The following is a 19,825-nucleotide window of genomic DNA, read 5'->3' on the forward strand; positions in this document are numbered from 1 at the left end:
AGAGCGTGTGGGACCTGAAACTCATGTTCTGCCTATTATTAGAGGTCCTGAAGGCCATGCAGAGGACCTGCATTTCACTTCTGAGATGCTTTTTAAACAAAAGGTCTGTTTTGGAAGCTCCACAAGGAAGAAAGTTTACATCCAGGAATCTCTCTTCTGGACTGTGAGACTCGATTGGGTCAGAGACGTCCCATCTCTGCGTTAGTGTTGTTAAGGGCAGTTGACTGAAATCAGCTGTAGGAAGAGTATTTAAACCACAAAAATGGGCATGAACAGTAGGACTTTTTCTTTTTATTCTGGGAAGCCAGCTTCATGGAACAAGACCCTCACCATCTTGCCCCCTCAGCACTCCCCAGTCCATACTTGAAGAGCTGTGTTCCAAATAAAACACTCATGAGAAACAGAGAGAGCTTGTGTCTGTACAGGAAGATTTATTTGTTCATTTACCTTAATACAGGAAGTTCCTCTGCAGTGTTTTTTTAGATGGAAGTGCTGAAAGACCACGTCCTCTTTGGCTAGTCACTTCAGCTTTATGGGGCCTTTGTTTGCTAAGAAAGTGTTGAAATCTTCCCAGAACACAGGCTATTAAAACTGACCATGAAAAATCCCCCTTAGTGGACTACAGTTGTGACCCACACACCACATACACACACCCGCAACATCCATCTTCACTACCTTCCCTTCTTTTCCTTCCCTTCTCCAGCCTCCTCCAGACCACTCAGTGGGGAAAGTGTTGAAAGCAACAAAATAAGGAGTTCAAGTGCCTCCAGCCCCTGCATGAAGCGACTTCGTGATTATTGTCAGCACTCTCTCTGAAATGGTGTCATTAGGAGAGTGTGTCACGATGCCGATGAAACTTAAACTTCAGGACCTTTCCTTTTCACAAGACCCTTCTCAAACTAAAATGTGTTCATGCAGACAGATGTCTTGTAAAAAAATGACAAAAGTAAGGTGGGTTTTTTGCATGATTTTTCCTTGAAAAGCATGCCACACGTTATAGAAATGGGTCTCTGTGTGTGTACACACAGAGAGGGCTAACATGTTTTGGTGAATATAGTACGGTTTTTGGACTGAGATAGACCTGTGTTTCCCAGTTCCACCACTCACTCTGTGACTTTGAGCATTTTACTCAATCTCTCTAAGCTTCACTGTTTGGTTAATTTAAAAATGAAATTCGGAAGCTGTATGCACAAACAGAGCACCCCCAAGATGGTCGCTAAGTTCTTCATAACGGCAATGATATTAAAGCAGCGTGGTACATAATACATGCAAACATCACTAACAGATAGGATTCAGGTGAAATTTTAAACAAAGAACTGTTCAGCTATTTTGATAGTGAAGACCATAGTGATAGCCAAAAATTTTCACGAATTTTCACTAATCAAGAGAAAAGGAAGGCAACTTGTTCAAAAAAAGTTAATTGCTTTATCAGTCCTTTCCCACCCTGTCATTGGAAGTTACCAGTAAAAACAGTATTTCATTCGTCATACTTACTGACACTTACCCAGCAGAGATCCTCCAGGGCCTGTTATCTTTCCAAGAGAAACTCTGGCTCTGCATTCCTGACTTTTCCAAAAATTATCTGGCAGAAGATGATATCCTGCCCGGAATTCACAACGTGTCTTCATTTGTGAAAACAAACAAACAAAAAAGTTCATTTCCTCTGAAATCTTCTCAGGATCTTTTCTGTTGACTTACATGCTAGAAATCAATTTTCCCACAGCCTTCTTTACTCACTTTCATGAGGGAGAGCAGGTGGATCCTCTTCAAAGTAGAAACAGAGTCTGTGGGGAGCGATGGACCATCACCCAAATATTTCATGATTCAGGCTGAAAGGATTTAATGAAACTCCCCATGTTCATTATTTCTTTTTAAAAAAAATTAATATTTTTATTTTTTAAAGATTTTTATTTATTTATTTGAGAGGGAGAGCACACATGAGCGTGGGAGGGGGGTCTGGGAGGAGCAGATGGAGAAGGAAAGGAAGAAGCAGGCTCCCCACTGAGCAAGGAGCTTGATGTGGGGCTTGATCCGAGAATCCCGAGATCATGATCTCAGCTGAAGGCAGACACTTAACCAACTGAGCCACCAGGTGTCCTCCATGCTAATTATTTCTGACTGATGGTTCTATAGGTGATGAAACAACTATGATTTTTTTGACTGATCTATATTTTCTGGTTTTCTACAAAAAAATTTATTACTCATGAGATAAAACACAATGAAAGTTAAAATTAAAATTGATATCAAGGTTGCAGCCAAGTGCACTTAAGTTTGACCGTCCTAATCTGGGATTGTTTTTCTGGGCTTTGTACTTAACATCGGCTATTTCATTCTCTCTACTGTATCTACTCGTGTTGTCCATTCTGCCCTGGAGAAAGGAAAACCCAGAGAGCTTGATAGGTTGGTTTAAGTCTCACACCTAGAAAAAGGCAGTGTCAGAATTCAATCATTATTGAATTAAGATGCTCATTTTAAAATACCCTACAAGTAGGAGGCAAAGAGGGAATTTGAACTGTCAGGTCTGTCCAAGTAAAGTCTACATTTTTAACCATAGCTCTTCCTTCAGATATCTTCTGGAGGTGAAAAACTCAGAGTCTAACCAAAGTGGTTTATTTTTGTAGCCATAGTGAACATGAAGAGAAGAATCGGTGTTTCCCCAACAATGAATGTCCAGTTCTGATTTTAGAGACTGATGGAGTTTATGGGATAAGCACCTCAGCTATGTACATGACTCTGTACTGGAAGGACCCATGCTAAACCCAGAATATCTGTAAAGGGTATCTTCACTTTGAACTTTGGAAAGATGCTTCCAAAGATACTAAAATGGCAAGAAAATATGAAGAAGATGGGGCAGAAGCATAACACAAATAGGGGCATAATAGGAATCCCAAGATGAAGCCAATTAATATAAAAATGGAGGAACTTAACTTCAAAACACATTCACCACTAACAAGTAACTAAAGAAGAAATGCCTTAAAATAACTTGAAGTAATGCTTAATATTCTAAAATTTTGTAGGCAACGTTTGAAACTTAATTTTCACTGGGTTACAACTTAATGACCATTAAGCACTTTCTAAGCCAGAAACATTTTGACTTCCTTTGAGTTTTAAAGACTTGTCCCCAAAACCTTTCCCTTCCATGCTTATATTTGCCCTGTTCAGACTTTGGTTTTATTAAAAAAGAAAGAAAGAAAGAAAGAAAAGTTTTGTGTTTATTTTTATTCAGTTCAAGGTGAAAGACAAGGGATTACTTCTTTCTTGCAGACTTCCAGTACAAGCGCGGAGTTTAATTGAATGGCTAGGGGAATGAATCTCATGGCAGCAAATATGAATTAGTCTAACTGCCAAGGAACAGATTATAAAACTAGTCATGTGCTTGTAAAGCAATACCAGGTTTCGCTTTTGGAAAGCTGGATTTAAGAGTAACTAAAATCAGTGCCTAGGAACTACTGGGGGGAAAAGAAAATCTTACCCGATCTGCCTTTATCATCCTAAATTTCAAACATACCATCTCCAGTTTCAGTTTCAAACAGAATTACCTAGAAAGCTTGAGAATGGGGCATTTGGGAGTCTAGGGGAATTGACAGAGAAGGGAGAAACAAGCCCATGGGGTCAGACTGTACAGAGATGCCTGGGGACCTGGGGAACTGGGGAACTGATCTGCCAATTTGATACTGATAAGCAGCCTTATTCTACTCTGCGGCTCATCACAGTTCTGGACAGAGAGAAGTATGATTTTATTATTTGTTTACCTCTTGTCCTAGAGCCAAAATAAGCCCCCGAACTGAATGTCCAGCTTTGCATCTGAGCCATTTTGGTGTCTCCACTGTGGCAAAGGAAAACACTTTTTCCCCCTGTTGCTATGTAGATTGGCACATAGCCTATCCAAAGAATTGTGCTCCAAGAACTCTGGAAACACCTGCCAGCAGAAAACTTGGGAGCTTTGTTTAAACAAATGTACCTGCCAACTTTCCAGAACTGTTGACTTTAGAGGACTGAAAAACGTGGACTATTTTAAAACCTACTTGATGGATAACAGGAACTGGGCCATGGAGATGAGGCACGGAATGTGCCTAGAATCATGTTTATCCTTTTTTTTTTTTTTTCCCCCTCCTTTTTTTTTCTTTTCTTTTGTTCTTTTTCTTCTTCTTTTTTTTTTTTTTTTCCTTTTTTCCTTTTAACATTGCAAAGTCTGGGCCTTGTGCAAGGAGGCTGCAATGTTAATTTCCCTTTAGCATGGAGCTTACCACGTGGCTATGAATCGGGAGAATACTTGAGACTGAGTTCAAGATATCTGGCAAAACAGGAGTTTCCAAGAAATACTCTGGTAATCCAAAGCACCAGGCTCTATCGCATGCACAGGCATTGAAAAGATGTCCTAACCAACTAAGCCACCCAGGCTGCCTGCAGCTCAGGTCATGATCCCAGGCTCCTAGAATCTAGTCCCGCTTCGGACTCCTTGCTTAGTGGGGAGCCTGCTTCTCTCTCTGCCTGCCTGCCACTTCTCCTGCTTGTGCTCTCTGTCTCTCTCTGACAAATAAATAAAAAAATAAAATCTTAAAAAAAAAAAAAGGAAAAGAAAAGGTGTCCTTTAGGTTGTTAAATGCATGTCGATTCCTTTTGCATTATCTTTTAGAACATGCTGTCAGTCACCCAGTGTGGACACTCCTGAATCTTCGAGTGTAATTACAAGTCTGAGTTTTGATAGGACTCAAATATAATAACAAGTTCCGCTCTCATTTTGCCCTGTCCAATTAACTAAAATCAGTCATCGTCCACTGGACAAGAGGTTATCTTGGTGTATTACATATAGGTATTTAGATGTACACATCTTAACAGTTGGCATAAAGACATTTTGTCATGTTCGGGACAATAGCATTTAGTGGTTATTTGTTCATTTAGTGGCATTTGTTCTCATTCCAGTAGGCAGTACATGATAGTTTGAGAGCAGCGGAGGGGAAGTCAGAAGAGAAAATGCAAGGACACCAGTCCTTATAGAGCATGAAATGGTCCCACTGAACTTCAGTTGTTTCCTTGGCTGGGCATGGTATAATGAAATTCTCTGGAGAAGACCAATACTGTTACCCCAAAGGCACATGGACCCTCAAGATGCTCCTTTACTTTGTGTGATTGGAAGGAAGAATGTTGAAAACCTTTTTCTCAGGGTGCCTATCTTCTGGCCTGCCATTCCTATGGATGAAGGCTCCTTAGCATAGTCACTTGCTTTCTTAAATACTCAGTTTCTTCATATGTAAAATTAGGGATTAAATTATGTACCATTTAGCTTTCACCATGATAAATGCTTTACACTGAGGGTTTGCAAGTTGTTTCTGTCTAACCTGTCATTGGCTAGGGCAAGTCACATGACCAATCCAAAGTCAAGAAGTGTGAAATTATACCCCATCCATGAGAAAGTCATGGCAAGGGTGTGGTACAAGGGAGAGAACTGGGATTAATAATTCAACCTACCGCAGACTGGTTCAGTGGGTTCCAAACCTTGAGGTTCTTAGAGCTGTAAGAGAGAATTCTCAAATACAATCTGTTGCAGAATCCCAAAATTAAAACAGACACACACACACACACACACACACATAAAATCATTATACAGGTTCTCTAGATAAATCTTTAGGCATCAGCTTCCAACACTAGTGTATATTAGTATCATAGTCTGAGTTTGGAAAAATTAAGGTCCTAGGGCCCTCTGTGACATTCTGATTTAGGGTAACTGAGTTGGGGGGTCTAGGATACCCCACTTTAAATTAAATACTCCAGATGACTCTGATGTAAGGGCTCTATGGAGCCTAATGACTCTAGAATCCAAGGATTCTAAGTAGCACCTTTATTTTGACAGCACATATGAGTATCAGGTACCAGCATGGTTTTACTGAGTCAGGTTAAGTATGTCAGCTGAAATGTATTACTGTTTCTATCCCAGTTGATACATTTGGCACAGACAGTAAGTCCACAAGCCAATGCAAATAGAAAAGGTGGAAGCAGGAAAGGAGTAAAGGCATTTTATCAAGGTCATGTTTACAACAATAATACTAAACAGTAAGGGCTAGTACTGATTTTAAATATTATTTTCAGAACCTCAGAATTAACAAGCAATGATTCCAGGCAGTGAAAAACTCAAGCGAAACCTCAATTATTTATGGTATCATTTAGTGTGCCACTAGAGAAAAAGAACCAGTAGGATTATCTATCTATCTATCTATCTATCTATCTATCTATCTATCTATCATCATTGTCTATCTACCTATTAGCTTATTCAATTGGCAATTGTCTGGGCTGGCTCAACATGTTAAAAATCCTTGGGATAGGCCTTCCTGTCAAGAAGGACAAGCAGGAACTCTTAGGCAGGAGCTGAAGCCTGGTCTACAGGCAGAATTTTTTCCCTGCCAGGGAAACTTCAGTTCAGCCCTTAAACTCTTTTAACTGATTCAATCAGGCCTAACCAGATTACAGAGGATGATCTCCTTTACTTAAAGTCAACCTATTGTAGATGTTAATCATATCTACAAAATACCTTCCCAGCAACACCTGGATTAGTGTTTGATTGAATACTTTGGTAGGAGGGAGCCAAACCACACAGGCACTTAAAACTGAGCAACATAATAGGATTCTTCTTCCTTTTTTCCATATTCGTGTATTATCCGTATTCTTACTTAATATTTTGCACTAAACAAACTCATTTCCCTCTCATTTTAGCTTCTTCTGAAATAGAAATTACAATGAAATTACTAATTTGATTTGCTAGTTGTGTAGATTATAAAAATAAAATTAATTATACTATTAGAAGAACTCTTTATGTAATTTGTTACACCCCCTTGGAAATGCTAGATCATCAAAGCAACTGTCAGAGAGCTTTGTTAACAAAGAAGGAATTTTAATGCGTAAAAGAAAATCTTGAGCCAGTTGCTCACCTAGGTATGACAAAATCCAGAAAGATGCTTCCTCTTAGAGAAAATCTTGGAAAAATCTGGTGTGTGAGTACCCAGAGATTAAGAGTGAGACACCTGTGTTAAGAATGGAGCATGAAAGAATGCCTTTCTGACAGTTTTTAAAAATTAACTAATTAATAAATATATTTATTTATTTGAGAGAGAGAGAGAGAGAAGGGCAGAGGGATAGGGAAAGAGAGAACCTCAAGCGGACTCCATGCTGAGGCTGCTGAGCATGGAGCTGAGGTGGGGCTTGATCTCACGACCCTGAGAAAATGACCTGAGCTGAAACCAAGAGTTGGATGCTTAACCAACTGATTCATCCAGGAGCCCCTCTCTTATTTTTTGAGGAACAACTTTAGCTTCTTGTATTATAACTTTCAGGGGGCTCCATTGAAAAGAACTTGAAATAATTAATTTCATCAAACCAAAGAGACCAAAGATGAAAAAGAAATAATCTTTGCCCTAACACACTTACAGTCTAGGAGTAAAGAGGAATAGCAAAAGATGATTGCAGACCCGTATGGAACATGCTAGTAAAGTCCCCCAGCGGTGATGAGCAAAGATATAGAGCACTCAAGGCCAGGAATGGATACAATACAGGTAAGTATGGCCAAAACAGGGTGACCACATTGCACAACCGTAGGGTTCCCTAATAACAATGACTATAGTTCTTACTGCAGAGTTTGCCTGTCCCTAGGTGCCCAGGACACAGAGCATGGAGGTTGGAGTGGTAGGAGGTGATGATGGAGAGGCAGGCAGAAATTAGATTATCATGAAATCTTTTTTTTTCACTTTTTAAAATTTTTATCATCATGAATTCTTAATGCCATGATAAACAGTTTGGCCTTGGGGAATCAGGCTACAGGCAATGCTGGATTTCCCAATGGAATTGCCTTAAGCATGTGCTTAAGATATCAGTGAATCAGGAGAAGAGCAATAATTTCATTTTGAAATGGTTTACCAATTTTTTAAGTGGAAAAGTAATTATTTTAGGGAAAAAATCCTCAAAACATTGTGTTTTCTTATATTTATTTAATGTCTTAGCATTGTTTCTGTTTTTGAATTAAAATATGGCAGGATGGGTGTAGGTAGGAGGCAGCATAATCTAGTCCATGTTTTGGACAACTAAGGGTTTTCTGACCTTGCTTGATGATGTGTAGCTTTTCAAGTGTATTAACATGTGAAAATAAAGGAAGGAGTACCTTGGTGATCACGGTTAGGTGCCTTGTTATGGTTTTAGATGAAATAAAGTAGTGTATTGTTTTTGTTTTTACCTTCACAGACCTCTGTATAATGCATGCAATAGTATCTTGATGTAACAAAGTTTTAAAGTTATTTGAAGGAACGTATACAAAATCAGAGTTCCTGACAGGACACACGTGACACGTTCACAAGGAAAAATTCAGGGCAATTTACTAAAGTGATTATATTCCAAAAAGGGATGAGAATCACTTTTTAAGAGAAACCAACAGGGAATATTCTGGGGTTTCGCAACAGCAGGAAGCCATTTACACCCTGAAATGAAAAGGGACAAGGACTGGGGAGAGTAAACAGAACCCTGAGATCCTAGACTACAGTTGTAAGAAGCCGCCAGAACTAGAACCTTTGACCTTTGGGTAGAAGGACAGAACCAGCATGTGTTAACCAGCCTGGAGAAAGTTGGGAGAAGACACAACTTGGGGCCCACCTCCTCCTGCCTTCTGGTTTTCTTGTTTTCTTTTTCTTTTCTTTTTTTTTAAAAGATTTTATTTATTTATTTGACAGAGATCACAAGCAGGCAGAGAGAGAGGAAGAGAAGCAGGCTCCCTGCTGAGCAGAGAGCCCAATGCGGGGCTCGATCCCAGGACCCTGAGATCATGATCTGAGCCGAAGGCAGTGGCTTTAACCCACTGAGCCACCCAGGCGCCCCACCTTCTAGTCTTCTAACAAGGCCTTCTGTTGACTAAACTCAAAGAGAAACCTGCGAAAAAGCTTGTCCAGCAATAAATTCATGGAAGTCAGTTTCCACTACAGAAAACAGGATGAAGAAATGATAGCAAGTGGGTATGGAGAAGTGAACAGAAGATATCTAGCATAGGTCTATAGACCTGTATACAGCAAGCAAACGTTTACATGAGTATTGACCTTCCACACAGGTGTCAGCAAACCGTGGGCCAAGTTCATTCTGCAGCCTGTCTTGGGAAATGGAGTTTTTCTGGAACGTAACCATGCTTATTTATGTACATATCTTCTATGGCTCCCTTTGTGCCACAGTGGCAGCTCTGACTAGTTGGGACAGAGTCTGTCTGGTCTGTGAATCTGAAAACATTTATTATTTGGCCTTTTACAGAAAACCTTTGCCAACTCCAGCTCTCCACAATAAAAAGTAGGCCTTCCCCTTCATCAAATACTTTGTCGTGATAACAACACATGTTTGAGGGGAGATCTCATTTTTTTACCTCTATCAACACCAAATGTGAATGAGTTTCAGTCCTGGTTTTTTCATGGACTGAAGCTATGTTTTTATATAAATAATAAATAGTAAATAAGTAAGGAAGTAAATAAATAGAAATGTACTTGAAATAAATACACATAACTCACAAATCTAGACTGGTATATTTATGGTAGCCCTCCTAATTACCTGGTGCTCTGGTACACACACATAAGTGTGTGTGTGTGTGTGTGTGTGTGTGTGTGTGCGCGCGCGTGTGTGGTGTGAAAAATATGTAATTTTATATATTTATTTGAGAGAGAGAGAGAGAGCAAGAGCAGGGGGAGAGAGAAGCAGACTCCCTGAAGAACAAGGATCCCTGTGTGGGGGCTCAATCTCAGGACCCAGAGATCATGACGTGAGTCAAAGACAGATGCCCAATCAATTGAGCCACCCCCAAATATATATTTTTTTATATATGTGGAATAATGCTTTTAAAATGACCAGACTTGGGGTGCCTGGGTAGCTCAGTTTGTTGGGTGTCTACCTTTGGCTCAGGTGATGATCCCAGGGCTCTGGAATCGAACCCCTGGTCAGGGTTTCTGCTCAGCAGGAAACCTGCTTTTCCCTCTCCCGCTCCCCCTGCTTGTGCTCTCTCCCTCTCTCGCTCTCTGTGTCAAATAAATAAACAAAATCTTTAAAAAAAATGACCAGACTCACGTATATGACAATTTAAGTGCAATTGTGTCATGTGAGAGAGAACAAGAAAAAGAGTTGTTTACATATAAAGAAGGATTAAAAGAAATATTGGAGATTTTCACTTCAAGGGTCATATTAAGGTCACCTGTGACATTTGTTTCCAAGTGATTTTTACCCTGTTGTTTTCTAATGAATTTATATCAAAACTCTCGGGTACTGCTCCTATAAATCTTGGCTTGGATCTTTCTTGCTACTGCGCCATCCACATTTCCACCAAATTTCTACCAGGATTTATTATGTGCTCTGGAAGAGCAAAGACTAAACTTGAAGTCAGAAAGCTTGCCATAAAACTTTTCTTCAATGATCGCTGGCAGGAATAAAAAAGAGGAGAACAAAAGACAATGGAAGGGAAAGAAATGTTTAACCACAGTAATACAGTGCCTCCCCTAAATGCATATAACTATATGTAAAAAAATTACATGTCCCAAAACACTGTAAACAAAGTCAAAATACAAATTGAAAAACTAATACATATGTTCATCTGTATGTGCGTTTGCCACTCATATCACCAAATTTCAGGGAATGACTGAAAAGGAACAAATCAAAATTAAAAAAAAAATGAAATACGAGTGGCACTTAAATTATGGGAAAATCCTCACTTTTATTGTAATAACAGAAATCTGAAATAAAATTACGAGATGACATTGTTCATCTTTTTCACTAATGAGCTTTGATTACACCCACCTATGGGATCAGACACACTTGGGCATTGCAGTACATGAATGTGAATCATTACATACTTCATGGAAAAAAATTAGCAATTTTTTTGACAGTATAAATGACAAACAGCTTGAACCCGTCATTCTACTTCCAGAAACTGGTATGCTTCTATATGTAAGAAATGACGCTTGCATGATAACTAACAGTATGTGTATTAATCACTGTTCTATTATGTGTTATAACAAAGAGATTGGCATCACTTAATGAGATCTAGAAGATTGGTTAACAAATTAGGAATGCAAAGCATAAATACAAGTCAACACATAGATCCACATTCTTCTCCTAAACTGGGCCCCCAACAGGGAGTGGTTTCTTCAATATGCCATTCTCTATTTGAAGGACATGAACCTTTGCTGTAGTAAAGGTTATGAAGAATGCAAAATTAGGAAGCTATTAAAAAGAATAAAAGGCAGCTCTGTATTGAAACAAAATGATCTTGAGAAATATGTTATGCAATTCAGCAGAGCACCCATGAACAAGGGAACCTGGATGGTGCATTTCTTAGGATTCAAGACTCCCAAAGGCACTGAGCAGGACAGCGAAGGCTGGAGAATATCTCTACTGGGGTGAGGGAAGAAAAAAAGAAAATCATCACATTATTACAAGGCATGCCTCTCATAGTGTTATTGCCATGAGGATGAAAACTGGCAAAATGCTTTGAAAAGCACAACATATGATATGAATGAAACAACTGTTTATTAGCCTGTTGGATAGATTTGGGGGACAAACTCCTCACAGTTTCCTGGAAAGACTAAATTTTCACCCATCAGTTCCTTGACTAGGAACGTAACTTGAAATGCTTGGAGAAGGAAAAACAAGAGTTTTGAGTAAGACCATAGACATCAGTCACCTGAGACTCGCAGCCATCCTTCTGTGACCACGTTCCTTTAAAAACACTGAGCTCCACTCACTCTGACCTCAACTCAGGAAGAGTGGAGGGAAAAGGTCACAGTAGAAAAATACAAATAAATGAGGGGCTCTCCTGTTGTTTCTTGAGGTTTGGACTGTCATAGACAAAAATCATCTACCTTTACCTCTTAACCCCAGATCAAATCTTGGGTGGGAAATTTCTCAAATGCTAGATTTACAATGGAGCATGTTTTGACCTCCCCACCGATCAGAATGTCACCTCTCATTTTCCTGAAATCCCCTAGCACTTTATTTTGTCTTTTTTACATGCGACAACTCATCTTATACTCTGTACCTTTGTCATGTAGGGACTGGGAGGTCCATTGCATAGAGGAAGTAAGCCCCGATTCATTCACTGTTGTGAATTATCATCTAAAATGCCATCCCAGGGGCCTGGGTGGCTCAGTGGGTTAAAATCTCTGCCTTCAGCTTGGGTCTTGATCCCAGGCTCCTGGGATCGAGCCCCGCATTGGGCTCCCTGCTTAGCCTGCTTCCTCCTCTTTCTCTCTGCCTGCCTCTCTGTCTACTTATGATCTCTGTCAAATAAATAAATAAAAATATCTTTAGAAAATAAAATAAAATGCCATTGTAATTTCAGATACTTGGCCTAACTTGTGTCCCCCTATAATTTGTATGTTGAAACCCTAGCCCCCAGTCTCTCAGGATGTCACAATATTTGGAGATTGAGGTTTTCAGAAGAAATTAAGTTAAAATGAAACCTTTAGTGTGGACCCTATCCAATCTGACTGTTGTCCTAATAAGGAGAGGCAATTAGCACACACAGACACCAGTCTGTGAAGACATGATAAGAAGGTGGCCATCTACAAGCCAAGGAGAGAGACCACAGAAGAAAACAAAGCTTGCTGACATCTTGATCTCAGAGTTCCAGCCCCTAGAACTATGAAGAAATAATTATTTGTTTTTCAAGCCACCCGGTCTGTGGTATTTTGTTCAACAACCCTAGTACAATAATACAGTAGGTATTCAAAGAAATATGACTACTGAGCTCAGCTGCCAAGTCATACTACATGTCTAAACTTGACTGGAACCCAATTTGTTTAACCCTGGAGACATGTATCTGAACCAACAATTAAAGCTAGAGAATGTGCTTGCCATTGAAGAGAAAGTTGATAGAATTCATTCACAATGAGCATTCTGTAAAGGTAAAATGGTTGAGAATTTATAAGTTTGTGTGCGGGATTCATATAGCCTCTTGGTCAAATATCTGTTCCACTCCTCCCTGTTTTATTGACTTTGGCCAAGTTATTTTAACCTTCAATGTAAAACTTACACATCTATCAAATGGGCCTAATACTAATTTTCTATTTCGTGGGGTTGTTGCAAGCATTAAATAAGTCCATGCTAAGTGCTGAGAACAGTTCTGGGACCAGAGTATGCACTCAAACTTTTTTTTAAAGAAGTTCTTACATAGTAAAGTTAGTTATATACCAGGGTGACTGTGGCAGTCAATACAAAAAGAACAGTTGAGGGGCTTCTGGGTGGCTCATCAGTTAAGCATCTACCTTCAGCTCAGGTTATGATCTCAGGATCTTGGGATCAGTCCCATGCCTGCTCTCTGCTCAGTGGGGAGTCTGCTTCTCTCTCTCCCTCTGACCCTCACCCCAACTTGAGCTCACTTGTGTATGCTCTCTCTCAAATAATTAAATAAATTTTAAAAAACAGAAAAACAAAACAAAACAAAACCAAAAAGAACAAATGAATCAGCATCTGCCTTGGGTGACTAGGTAATTGACAAACACTGTCTCATATTCTAACTTAAAATCTAACTCCTCAGAATCAGAGGAGGATGGCTTAGTTCATAGCCACAGAATCTGAGCCCCAGCAGCTTAAGGAAGTGAATGACAAGAAAATAGACTTCTTGGGTGCCATTTTGCCTAAGAACAGGTGTCCTTTTACCATTGACTTCCAAAGACTATTGACAAATATGTACTTAATACTTATAAGCAGAGAGCTTTTGGTGTGACTTGTGGTATAAGTATCAGTTTCCAAATGACAGATGAGGGAAGTTGCTATTAAAGTAAGATCTGCCTGCAGGAAGAATGAGGAGGATTCTGGGTCATTTCTAGAGCAACGCTGAGTAAACATCAGTCAGTTTTATGATGAGTCTTAACTGCAAGGCAGACAACTGGATGTGTAAGCATTCTGGGGGTAATTTAGGGTCTCAAATCCTGAATCCAGAAGAGGTAGGGCTGATCTAGAGATCTGATATTATCCATCAATATTCCATGCTGGTGTAGACTTTCTTGAAAAAGCTAGATAGATGGGAACTAAGATGACCAGCCCAAGCTCTCACTGTCAGTGAGTTGTGAGCCTCGGGTTTGAACCCAAACTTGGTGATAGCACCACCCATTTTCCATCCTACCACTTCAATCATTTACAGGAAACTTTGCACTAAGTTAATCTCATTTGTCTCTTGAGTCAGGAGGACCCAGTCACGTGGTCTAAGCAGGTGGCTCGTGGTTCTCAGTTCCATAAGATGAACAACAGACTCTTCACATGGTAGAGACCAGCATAGAGGATATACCCCACTTTTCTCTCTCTCCCATTAAGAGTGGCTATTTTACTGGTGGCAGACATATCTCTGTGCCATACAAGGCCCTGGCCATGTCTCTGCTTTGTGGCTCCAGCTGGGCTCCAAGGTGGCCACTCGGTTTCTCCCATTATGGTTCTGATGAGGATGTGTTTTGGGCTGTAAATCACCATTTTAACACTTGCACACAGATCTCTGATGTCAGAGGATATGGGAGGTTTGGTTGGCATATGAGGGAAAACAGGCTGCTAGAGTGACTGGAATGTCTCTAAACTCTCCCAGAAAACACAGTGGTCCAGGGCTTTCAGCTGAAGAAGGTCATCAAAAGTTGCCAACAAGAAACAACGGGCCTGTGGCATCACTCAGGTCTCTGTATTCCTTTTACCAGCCTCCATGGGTGCTGCTGCTAACAGCTCACAACTATGATCTTCTTCAGAGGATTGTCCTTGGGCAGTTGGAGCTGCCTAGCCCAGATGTCTGGGGTTTATGCCCTAACTCCTTCTGTCATCACTCAGAGCATCCCAAGCCAATGATTGACCAGGGAAAGGCTCAGGAGACTCACTCTCATGTGAAGGTAGGACAGAGGTGTTCCACAGTGTAGTCTCTGGGGCTCTGTGTAAAATGAGGGTGAGGTTCAATATCCCCTGAAACCACTTATTTGCCTAGATTCTTCTGTTCACTATCCCACTTTCCTCACTTCTGGACCAGTTTCTCCTGGAAGCTCTCCTTCAGTAAATGACTCGTAATAAAATTCCCACCTCAGGGTCTACTTCTAGGGTTTAAAGAATTGTCAGGGGCCAGATGATAGCACCAGCAGAGCAAAGATGTAAACTGTAGAGTAGGGACTGAAAGGCTGAGGGCAGTAGGAAAAGTGCTGTCTGGATGAGTTCCTATGACAGACCCTCTCTAGAAAGTTTGCAGGATGGCTCTGTATGTGGCTATGGATGGCGAGGGCAGAGAGAGGGGACAGGGATGGGGAAGAGGAGGAAACTCAAGAACCTCCTTCAGGATTCCTAAATTCTCTGAAGAATTATTCCATCCTCCAACTCCTCTAGATCTATAATGTCTTTCCTACTCTTTCCACAAAGAGTTACAAACCCTCAAGTCTAGCCCTTGAGTCCTTATATATTTTTCAATCTTCAAGGAGGTAGGGAGGAGGGTGCATTAATAGAGTAGCCAGTTTCGAGTGTGCGGGGCCTCCTGCCTTGGTATGATATTCTCTTTTCTTTTCTACTTGGGCATGAAGGGGGACCCTTTTCTGAGGCAGCCATGCAACACTGGGACCCTCATGATCTGTAAGATATAGATCCCCAAATCTTTAGAGACAACTAGAGACATTCCATTTCTTTGTTCAGCCACAAAATATGTACTTCATTCAAGACATTATTCTAGACCTTGAGAAAATGGACAAGGTAGACTGGAGCTCTATCCCTCTGGAGGTGGTGGTCCAGTACAGGAGACAAAGAAGTAATTAGGGAAGCTCCATCCAAGGGCTATGTGCTATAATCAGTGACACCATGTGCTGTGGGAACTTGGAAGAGTAATAGCTTTTCAGATTGGGATTTAGGGATAGAGACACCTTCTCAGAAACCTAACATTGAAGCCAAGGATAAACTTGGAATGACCTAGTCCAAAAAAAAAAAAAAAAAAAAAAAAAGTGAAAGTGTATTTTTGCATGAAGAAGAGGAAACTGTCTAAGCAAAGACTGGGAAGCAAGAAAGCTGGGGATTTCTTGAGGCCAGAGGAAGCTGAGAATGTTTAGAGCACAGAGGTAGAGGTCACACTGGACAGGTGTGCAGATCATTTTGAAAGCCAAGATAAGGAAGTGCAGTTTCACAGTATGAGCTGTGGATGGACCTCAATAAATTCTTAGCATAAGCAATGCATATTACTATATGTGTTTTAGAATCATCACTGTAGCTTTTTCCTGAAGGGTAAGATGAGAGAAAGGAAATAAATTAGAAAGTTCTTAGCACAGTTTAGGAGAGAGAAAGAGGGAAAGAGAAAGAGACAGAGTGTAGTGGCCTATACCGGATTAGAGATAGTATAGAGATAAAAAGGTCTTTAGAAGGTCAAATAGACAGGACTGGATGATTTGGTGTTGGAGCAGAGGGGAAAGAGTGAGGGAGATCAAGAAATCAAGGCTGACTCTGTGATTTGGAGTTTGACGGTAAGGCCATTCACCAGAATAGGAAACAAAAAATAAGAGACGGTTGGTGGAGGAAATGAATCTGGTTTTAGAACACTATGACTTTGAGGTATCTGTAGAACATTTCAGAAGGTAATTCCATTCACAGTTCTAGAGCCTAAGAGAGAATTCTGGGTTTTACAGAAGTCCCTGGGACAACGGCCATACCTGGTACATAAGTTCAAGTGAGAATATCCAGGGAGAATGTATAAGACAAGAAGGTAAGAGGGCTTACGACTAAAATCTTGAGTTATCACTAGATCCCTGCAGAAATATCTGGACCAGGACTGTTCAGAGGCTGGGATATTGGTGGTGTATAAGATGGCCATGACAATGATAATGATAATTATATTAACCACTAATTATTCTTGAATGCTTAGTATTTGCTATATACCTTAAATATTTTTCTCTCATTTAAGTCTCTGACAGTTTATGAAGCATGCATTATTATTATACCATATATGGTATATATTATTATTATCCTCATGTTACAGATGAAGAATATATATTCAGAGAGGTCAAGAGACTTGCTTCGCAAGAGCAGAACTGGGGTCCCCATCCAGGCCTGTCTTTTCAGGGCTCTGGTTACCATATTTTCAATGAAGGTCTAAACTACAACCCCAAGACCTTCCAAATCTCAGAGCATGGGCTAAATCAGACGCACTGCCCTCTGGATTTAAGTGCTATCTGATTCTTTAAAAATTGTTAATGAGCTATTCATGCTACTGGTAATAACTCTTCGAATATTTGCCTATCCAAGAGATCCCATTTCCTCATGAGTGTTAGAGAGACTGAGCATCACAGCATTCTAGAAAAGGAGAGCTAGAGGACACCTTAGAACATCTCATCACAACCTCTTGGTCTGTGATGGAGGAAACTCAGGGTCTCAGATCATTCAAGTGCACAAAACAAATGGCAGAGTCTCTCAGGACTGCTTTTATCACTATCCTATCTTTTCAGTTTCTCACAGCAGAAAACATGCCACTTGCACCCCGTTCCAGCACCCTGGAGAAATGAGAAGTCATAGGTCAAGACAGAAGGTAGCCTGGGCCCTACTATCCCCAGTCAAGCCAAAATTCTCAAGTGCTTCTGAAAAACCCCAGGTTTCTATGAGAAAAGAAAAGATGGGAGAGGACAGCCTGAGGCAGAGGCTACAGGTCACAGCATCTTGCTTATTTAAGTTCTTTCTATCTTCTCAAATAGGATGTATCTGCAGTTGTGCTGGGAAGCGCTGGTGTTAGAGGATTGTACTGTGCTAGCTTGGGAAAGGCAACTTTTTTGGCTTGTATAAGTTCCAGTCAAAATGCTATCCTCGAGAAGGATTTTGAGGGGCGTTCTCTGAACCTCCTGAATTTTGATGCTCGTTCCCTTTGCCATATTGGGGAAATTCTCCCCAATAATTCTCTCCAGTATACCTTCTGCTCCCCTCTCTCTTTCTTCTTCTTCTGGAATCCCAATTATTCTAATGTTGTTTCGTCTTATGGTGTCACTTATCTCTCGAATTCTCCCCTCGTGGTCCAGTAGCTGTTTGTCCCTCTTTTGCTCAGCTTCTTTATAATCTGAGGGTTTTGAAGGGACGGGGGGTGGGAGGTTGGGGTACCAGGTGGTGGGTATTATAGAGGGCACGGATTGCATGGAGCACGGGGTGTGGTGCAAAAATAATGAATACTGTTATGCTGGAAATAAAAAAATATATATATATAAAAAAAAATGCTATCCTCGAGATAAGGTTGACACACCTGTGCCCCCACGTACCTCATTAGTATCTCAAGGAGACTAATGTCTTCCTAATTAGAATTAGCCACATTTGTCTTCTTCAAGACACTCTGGGACCTCAGAGTCGTTCAAGTCCTGAGAAGAGGGTCCTTGCCATGGTAAAAAAATGTTGGTGAAGCAAACAGGTGGTTTTGAATGGAGGGAGGCAGAGTTCGCACCCGACATATGAATGAGCCTGATGACCTCTGTCCTCTCTACATTCTTAGCCAGGTCCCCTTGGTTCTGCAAACACTGGGCCCTCCCTGGACGGGGAATATTTTGATTCTCTTGGGTACCCTCATGGGCTCTCAAGCAGGGGAAAGGAGAAATTTTCCCTGTCTCAGATAAGTCCTCTCTTTGTGGTGGTCTAACACATTAATAAGTGAGGATAATGGAGAAAAGTCACCCAGATGGGCCCCAAAGGGGAAGTGCTCCTCACTGTAGCCTCATTGCGGTTATGATGTCAACTCCTCTACCCTCCTTTCTCATCCCCATCTCAGAAAGTGTTTCCCATTATTTATTTATTTATTTTTAATTGTTTTTTTAATTTTTTAAAGATTTTATTTATTTATTTGACAGAGAGCTAGAGAACGACAGCACAAGCAGGCAGAGAGGCAGGCACGGGGAGAGGGAGAAGCAGGCTCTCCACTGCACAGGGAGCCCCATGTGGGGCTTGATCTCAGGGCTCTGGGATCATGACCCGAGCTGAAGGCAGCCGCTTAACTGACTGAGCCACCCACACTGTATAAAGAAATATACATTTCTCTATAACAGGTGCCCCTCCTGTTATATATTTAAAGAGAATTAACAAAGGGGCAGAAAGCAATGGAATATTCTTTAGAGTTTCTTTCACCGTGCATTCCTTGCAGAAAGTGGAAAAGTTTTCCAAGTTAAGAAGAGGAGAAAAGAGACCACAGATTCAAAGATATGTTTGATAGACAGTTCCAGATCCTGCCAGCACAGCGGCCCTCATCATTCCTGATAAAATGTTCGCCCATCCTTTTATTTTCTCAGATGCCAACAGTGACTCAAGCCCCCAGCATTGCATGAAGTTTGCTGTGGAAATGCTGAGCTCTCCACAGAGACCCGGGGCCCAGAAACATAATTAAAGGCCTTTATCAATTTTGCTATCATCTTGTCCTAGTTTTGTAGAATACTCTTGATGAAGGCAGAGAACAGCAGTAAGTAATTAGTTTCCTCTCCCAGAGAATTATGTGGGAATAGGAAATCACACAGGAGCAAATCCATAGAAGCAATCCGTCCTGTGGTCTCGGAGTCCTAAGAGCTCAGTCATTTTCTGTGAGAGGAGGGAGGCAAGTCAGGACTTTCACAGGATGCCTGTGCCTGTGGGGGGGGAGGTGTAGGAAAGAGCTAGTTAGGCCATAAAATAGCCACATCATTTCTTGTCACCTTTTCCTGCTTCCAGCCCGTATATGCTTCATGTGTTTCTTGGCTTCCTTATTCGGATGAGGTACCAACGTCCCAGTGAGCCGAGGGCCTCATTTTAAAAGCTGCCCTTTGAGACAGGGTGGTGGCCCAGTCCACAGGAAATGAAGAAAGCTGATAGGGAGCTCTACGTGGAGGCCTGG

At 40.9% G+C, this 19,825-nt stretch overlaps 1 long non-coding RNA gene across 2 annotated transcripts; it reads left to right on the plus strand.

The window, feature by feature from the left end:
* Positions 1 to 16,313: 16,313 nt before the first annotated feature.
* Positions 16,314 to 19,577, plus strand: LOC116578149. Of its 2 annotated transcripts, none has more exons than XR_004280766.1 (3): positions 16,314 to 16,702; positions 17,442 to 17,521; positions 19,106 to 19,577. It is a non-coding gene; the product is annotated as an uncharacterized LOC116578149 (long non-coding RNA). The 2 variants fall into 2 exon arrangements; XR_004280756.1 differs by having other exon boundaries at positions 16,316 to 16,702; positions 19,037 to 19,577.
* The last annotated feature ends 248 nt before the right edge of the window (positions 19,578 to 19,825 follow it).

Source organism: Mustela erminea, chromosome 1 (genome assembly GCF_009829155.1).
Source record: "Mustela erminea isolate mMusErm1 chromosome 1, mMusErm1.Pri, whole genome shotgun sequence".
Lineage (NCBI taxonomy): Eukaryota > Metazoa > Chordata > Mammalia > Carnivora > Mustelidae > Mustela > Mustela erminea.